At 48.7% G+C, this 6,789-nt stretch overlaps 1 long non-coding RNA gene across 1 annotated transcript; it reads left to right on the top strand.

The window, feature by feature from the left end:
- The first annotated feature begins 703 nt into the window (after positions 1 to 703).
- LOC127908913 (uncharacterized) lies at positions 704 to 1,653 on the top strand. Its single transcript, XR_008069040.1, has 3 exons — positions 704 to 929; positions 1,032 to 1,286; positions 1,389 to 1,653. It is a non-coding gene; the product is annotated as an uncharacterized LOC127908913 (long non-coding RNA).
- The last annotated feature ends 5,136 nt before the right edge of the window (positions 1,654 to 6,789 follow it).

Raw genomic sequence — 6,789 nt, 5'->3', positions numbered from 1 at the left:
GGGCGTTATGGCTTTACACCCCCTGCTATAATGTCGATAAAGGGTTACCTGTCTAACAGAACACAGAGGGTGTTATGGCTTTACACCCCCTGCTATAATGTGGATAAACAGTTACCTGTTTAACAGAACACAGAGGGTGTTCTTTAATGGAAGCCTCTCCAACATAATCCAGGTAGAATCAGGCATTCCCCAGGGCAGCTGTCTAGACCCCTTACTTTTTTCAATTTTTACTAATGACATGCCACTAGCTTAGAGTAGTGTATCTATGTATGCAGATGACTCAACACTATACACGTCAGCTACTACAGCGAGTGAAATCACTGCAACACTTAACAAATAGCTGCAGTCAGTTTCACAATGGGTGGTAAGAAATATAAAAAATAAATAAAAATAAAGCATTGTATTTGAGACAAGTCTTTCACTGAAACGTACACTTAAACTAAATCTTGTAATGAGTAATGTGGAAATTGAGCAAGTTGAGGTGACTAACTGCTTGGAGTAACCGTGGATTGGAAAACTGTCATGGTCCAAACATGCTGATGCAATAGCAGCTAAGATGGGGAGAAGTCTGTCCATAATAAAGCACTGCTCTACCTTCTTAACAACACTATCAACAAGGCAGGTCCTACAGGCCCTAGTTTCTACCTTCTTAACAACACCATCAACAAGGCAGGTCCTACAGGGTCCTAGTTTCTACCTTCTTAACAACACTATCAACAAGGCAGGTCCTACAGGCCCTAGTTTCTACCTTCTTAACAACACTATCAACAAGGCAGGTCCTACAGGCCCTAGTTTCTACCTTCTTAACAACACTATCAACAAGGCAGGTCCTACAGGCCCTAGTTTCTACCTTCTTAACAACACTATCAACAAGGCAGGTCCTACAGGTCCTAGTTTCTACCTTCTTAACAACACTATCAACAAGGCAGGTCCTACAGATCCTAGTTTCTACCTTCTTACCAACACTATCAACAAGGCAGGTCCTACAGGTCCTAGTTTCTACCTTCTTAACAACACTATCAACAAGGCAGGTCCTACAGGCCCTAGTTTCTACCTTCTTAACAACACTATCAACAAGGCAGGTCCTACAGGCCCTAGTTTCTACCTTCTTAACAACACTATCAACAAGGCAGGTCCTACAGGCCCTAGTTTCTACCTTCTTAACAACACTATCAACAAGGCAGGTCCTACAGGCCCTAGTTTCTACCTTCTTAACAACACTATCAACAAGGCAGGTCCTACAGGTCCTAGTTTCTACCTTCTTAACAACACTATCAACAAGGCAGGTCCTACAGATCCTAGTTTCTACCTTCTTACCAACACTATCAACAAGGCAGGTCCTACAGGTCCTAGTTTCTACCTTCTTAACAACACTATCAACAAGGCAGGTCCTACAGGCCCTAGTTTCTACCTTCTTAACAACACTATCAACAAGGCAGGTCCTACAGGTCCTAGTTTCTACCTTCTTAACAGCACTATCAACAAGGCAGGTCCTACAGGCCCTAGTTTCTACCTTCTTAACAACACTATCAACAAGGCAGGTCCTACAGGTCCTAGTTTTGTCGCACCTGGACTACTGTTCAGTCGTGTGGTCAGGTTCCACAAAGAGGGATTTAGGAGAATTACAGTTGGCTCAGAACAGGGTAGCACGGCTAGCCCTTGGATGTACACAGAGAGCTAACATTAATAATATACAGGACATGTCAATCTCTCCTGGATCAAAGTAGAAGAGAGATTGACTTCATCACTACTTGTTTTTGTAAGAAGTGTTGACAAGCTGAATCTACCGAGGTGTCTGTTTAAACTACTGGCACACAGCTCAGACACCCATCCATACCCCACAAGACATGCCACCAGAGGTCTGTTTAAACTACTGGCACACAGCTCAGACACCCATCCATACCCCACAAGACATGCCACCAGAGGTCTGTTTAAACTACTAGCACACAGCTCAGACACCCATCCATACCCCACAATACATGCCACCAGAGGTCTGTTTAAACTACTGGCACATAGCTCAGACACCCATCCATACCCCACAAGACATGTCACCAGAGGTCTGTTTTAACTACTGGCACACAACTCAGACACCCATCCATACCCCACAAGACATGCCACCAGATGTCTGTTTAAACTACTGGCACACAGCTCAGACAGCCATCCATACCCCACAAGACATGCCACCAGAGCAGTTCCACTGACATGAACCCAGAACCCTGAGAGCACAGTGATCTGTAGCCCGTCGTCATGGCAGCCATGGAACTAATGAGGAGGATAGGTTAGGTCTTTCCCAGAGGCTGAGGACCTGCTTCCCAAATCGTTCCCTAATCCCTACATTCCACTGATTTTGACCAGATCCCACGTAGTGTGCTATATTAAAGCGAATAGGGCTATGGTTAAAAGTAGTGTACTATATAGGGAACAGGGTGCCATTTGGGAATCGTACTCAGTCAGGCTGTTATTTACAGTGATGGCTATGGTCATGGGAGGCACTTGTGACTGAAGAGCCCCCAGTGTGTCGGGCCATTGATCCACAGGATGGGGCGTAGAGGAGAGACCTCACGCTTACAGACACCAACTAGTGTGAAACAAAGGAGAAACATATTAGTATGCCACTGGTGTTGTGTGGAACCAAAGGACTAAAGAAAAGTTTACTATGAAACATCAAAACTTTCACTGAGTAGTCTGTCGCTATGGAGACTGGTCCATCTCACAGTCTGTCGCTATGGAGACTGGTCCATCTCACAGTCTGTCGCTATGGAGACTGATCCATCTCACAGTCTGTGTCTATGGAGACTGGTCCATCTCACAGTCTGTCTCTATGGAGACTGGTCCATCTCACAGTCTGTCGCTATGGAGACTGGTACACCTCACAGTCTGTCTCTATGGAGACTGGTCCATCTCACAGTCTGTCGCTATGGAGACTGGTCCATCTCACAGTCTGTCTCTATGGAGACTGGTCCATCTCACAGTCTGTCGCTATGGAGACTGGTACATCTCACAGTCTGTCTCTATGGAGACTGGTCCATCTCACAGTCTGTCGCTATGGAGACTGGTCCATCTCACAGTCTGTCTCTATGGAGACTGGTCCATCTCACAGTCTGTCGCTATGGAGACTGGTACATCTCACAGTCTGTCTCTATGGAGACTGGTCCATCTCACAGTCTGTCGCTATGGAGACTGATCCATCTCACAGTCTGTGTCTATGGAGACTGGTCCATCTCACAGTCTGTCTCTATGGAGACTGGTCCATCTCACAGTCTGTCGCTATGGAGACTGGTACACCTCACAGTCTGTCTCTATGGAGACTGGTCCATCTCACAGTCTGTCGCTATGGAGACTGGTCCATCTCACAGTCTGTCTCTATGGAGACTGGTCCATCTCACAGTCTGTCTCTATGGAGACTGGTCCATCTCACAGTCTGTCGCTATGGAGACTGGTACACCTCACAGTCTGTCTCTATGGAGACTGGTCCATCTCACAGTCTGTCTCGATGGGGACTGGTCCATCTCACAGTCTGTCTCTACGGGGACTGGTCCATCTCACAGTCTGTCTCTATGGGGACTGGTCCATCTCACAGTCTGTCTCTATGGGGACTGGTCCATCTCACAGTCTGTCTCTATGGGGACTGGTCCATCTCACAGTCTGTCTCTATGGGGACTGGTCCATCTCACAGTCTGTCTCTATGGAGACTGGTCCATCTCACAGTCTGTCTCTATGGGGACTGGTCCATCTCACAGTCTGTCTCTATGGAGACTGGTCCATCTCAGAGTCTGTCTCTATGGGGACTGGTCCATCTCACAGTCTGTCTCTATGGAGACTGGTCCATCTCAGAGTCTGTCTCGATGGGGACTGGTCCATCTCACAGTCTGTCTCTATGGAGACTGGTCCATCTCACAGTCTGTCGCTATGGGGACTGGTACATCTCACAGTTTGTCTCTATGGGGACTGGTCCATCTCACAGTCTGTCTCTATTGGGACTGGTCCATCTCACAGTCTGTCTCTATGGGGACTGGTCCATCTCACAGTCTGTCTCTATGGGGACTGGTACATCTCACAGTCTGTCTCTATGGGGACTGGTCCATCTCACAGTCTGTCTCTATGGAGACTGGTCCATCTCACAGTCTGTCTCAATGGGGACTGGTCCATCTCACAGTCTGTCTCTATGGGGACTGGTACATCTCACAGTCTGTCTCTATGGGGACTGGTCCATCTCACAGTCTGTCTCTATGGAGACTGGTCCATCTCACAGTCTGTCTCTATGGGGACTGGTCCATCTCACAGTCTGTCTCTATGGGGACTGGTACATCTCACAGTCTGTCTCTATGGGGACTGGTCCACCTCACCGTCTGTCTCTATGGGGACTGGTACCTCTCACAGTCTGTCTCTATGGAGACTGGTCCATCTCACAGTCTGTCTCTATGGGGACTGGTCCATCTCACAGTCTGTCTCTATGGGGACTGGTCCATCTCACAGTCTGTCTCTATGGGGACTGGTCCATCTCACAGTCTGTCTCTATGGGGACTGGTCCATCTCACAGTCTGTCTCTATGGAGACTGGTCCATCTCACAGTCTGTCTCAATGGGGACTGGTCCATCTCACAGTCTGTCTCTATGGGGACTGGTACATCTCACAGTCTGTCTCTATGGGGACTGGTCCATCTCACAGTCTGTCTCTATGGAGACTGGTCCATCTCACAGTCTGTCTCGATGGGGACTGGTCCATCTCACAGTCTGTCTCTATGGGGACTGGTACATCTCACAGTCTGTCTCTATCGGGACTGGTCCATCTCACAGTCTGTCTCTATGGGGACTGGTCCACCTCACCGTCTGTCTCTATGGGGACTGGTACCTCTCACAGTCTGTCTCTATGGAGACTGGTCCATCTCACAGTCTGTCTCTATGGGGACTGGTCCATCTCACAGTCTGTCTCTATGGGGACTGGTCCATCTCACAGTCTGTCTCTATGGGGACTGGTCCATCTCACAGTCTGTCTCTATGGGGACTGGTCCATCTCACAGTCTGTCTCTATGGGGACTGGTACATCTCACAGTCTGTCTCTATGGGGACTGGTCCATCTCACAGTCTGTCTCTATGGGGACTGGTCCACCTCACCGTCTGTCTCTATGGGGACTGGTACCTCTCACAGTCTGTCTCTATGGAGACTGGTCCATCTCACAGTCTGTCTCTATGGGGACTGGTCCATCTCACAGTCTGTCTCTATGAGGACTGGTCCATCTCACAGTCTGTCTCTATGGAGACTGGTCCATCTCACAGTCTGTCTCAATGGGGACTGGTCCATCTCACAGTCTGTCTCTATGGGGACTGGTACATCTCACAGTCTGTCTCTATGGGGACTGGTCCATCTCACAGTCTGTCTCTATGGAGACTGGTCCATCTCACAGTCTGTCTCGATGGGGACTGGTCCATCTCACAGTCTGTCTCTATGGGGACTGGTACATCTCACAGTCTGTCTCTATGGGGACTGGTCCATCTCACAGTCTGTCTCTATCGGGACTGGTCCACCTCACCGTCTGTCTCTATGGGGACTGGTACCTCTCACAGTCTGTCTCTATGGAGACTGGTCCATCTCACAGTCTGTCTCTATGGGGACTGGTCCATCTCACAGTCTGTCTCTATGGGGACTGGTACATCTCACAGTTTGTCTCTATGGGGACTGGTCCATCTAACAGTCTGTCTCTATGGGGACTGGTACATCTCACAGTTTGTTGCTATGAGGACTGGTACATCTCACAGTCTGTCTCTATGGGGACTGGTCCATCTCACAGTCTGTCTCTATGGGGACTGGTACATCTCACAGTCTGTCTCTATGGGGACTGGTCCATCTCACAGTCTATCTCTATGGGGACTGGTACATCTCACAGTCTGTCTCGATGGGGACTGGTACATCTCACAGTTTGTCTCTATGGGGACTGGTCCATCTCACAGTCTGTCTCTATGGGGACTGGTCCATCTCACAGTCTGTCTCTATGGGGACTGGTACATCTCACAGTTTGTCTCTATGGGGACTGGTCCATCTCACAGTCTGTCTCTATGGGGACTGGTACATCTCACAGTATGTCTCTATGGGGACTGGTACATCTCACAGTTTGTCTCTATGGGGACTGGTCCATCTCACAGTCTGTCTCTATGGGGACTGGTACATCTCACAGTTTGTCTCTATGGGGACTGGTCCATCTCACAGTCTGTCTCTATGGGGACTGGTACATCTCACAGTTTGTCTCTATGGGGACTGGTCCATCTCACAGTCTGTCTCTATGGGGACTGGTACATCTCACAGTCTGTCTCTATGGGGACTGGTACATCTCACAGTCTGTCTCTATGGGGACTGGTACATCTCACAGTTTGTCTCTATGGAGACTGGTCCATCTCACAGTCTGTCTCGATGGGGACTGGTACATCTCACAGTCTATCTCTATGGGGACTGGTACATCTCACAGTTTGTCTCTATGGGGACTGGTCCATCTCACAGTCTGTCTCTATGGGGACTTGTCCATCTCACAGTTTGTCTCTATGGGGACTGGTACATCTCACAGTCTGTCTCTATGGGGACTGGTACATCTCACAGTCTGTCTCTATGGGGACTGGTCCATCTCACAGTCTGTCTCTATGGGGACTGGTCCATCTCACAGTCTGTCTCGATGGGGACTGGTCCATCTCACAGTCTCATTTCTCCCTCAACCATAATGTCAATGAGACTGGATTCAAGTAGCTAAAAAGAACACAAATAAACTGTAAGGTTTTAACTTCAGACTTCTCACCCGACTGT

The sequence above is a fragment of the Oncorhynchus keta genome, chromosome 1 (assembly GCF_023373465.1).
Source record: "Oncorhynchus keta strain PuntledgeMale-10-30-2019 chromosome 1, Oket_V2, whole genome shotgun sequence".
NCBI lineage: Eukaryota > Metazoa > Chordata > Actinopteri > Salmoniformes > Salmonidae > Oncorhynchus > Oncorhynchus keta.
This window is presented reverse-complemented; position numbering and strand designations above follow the sequence as displayed.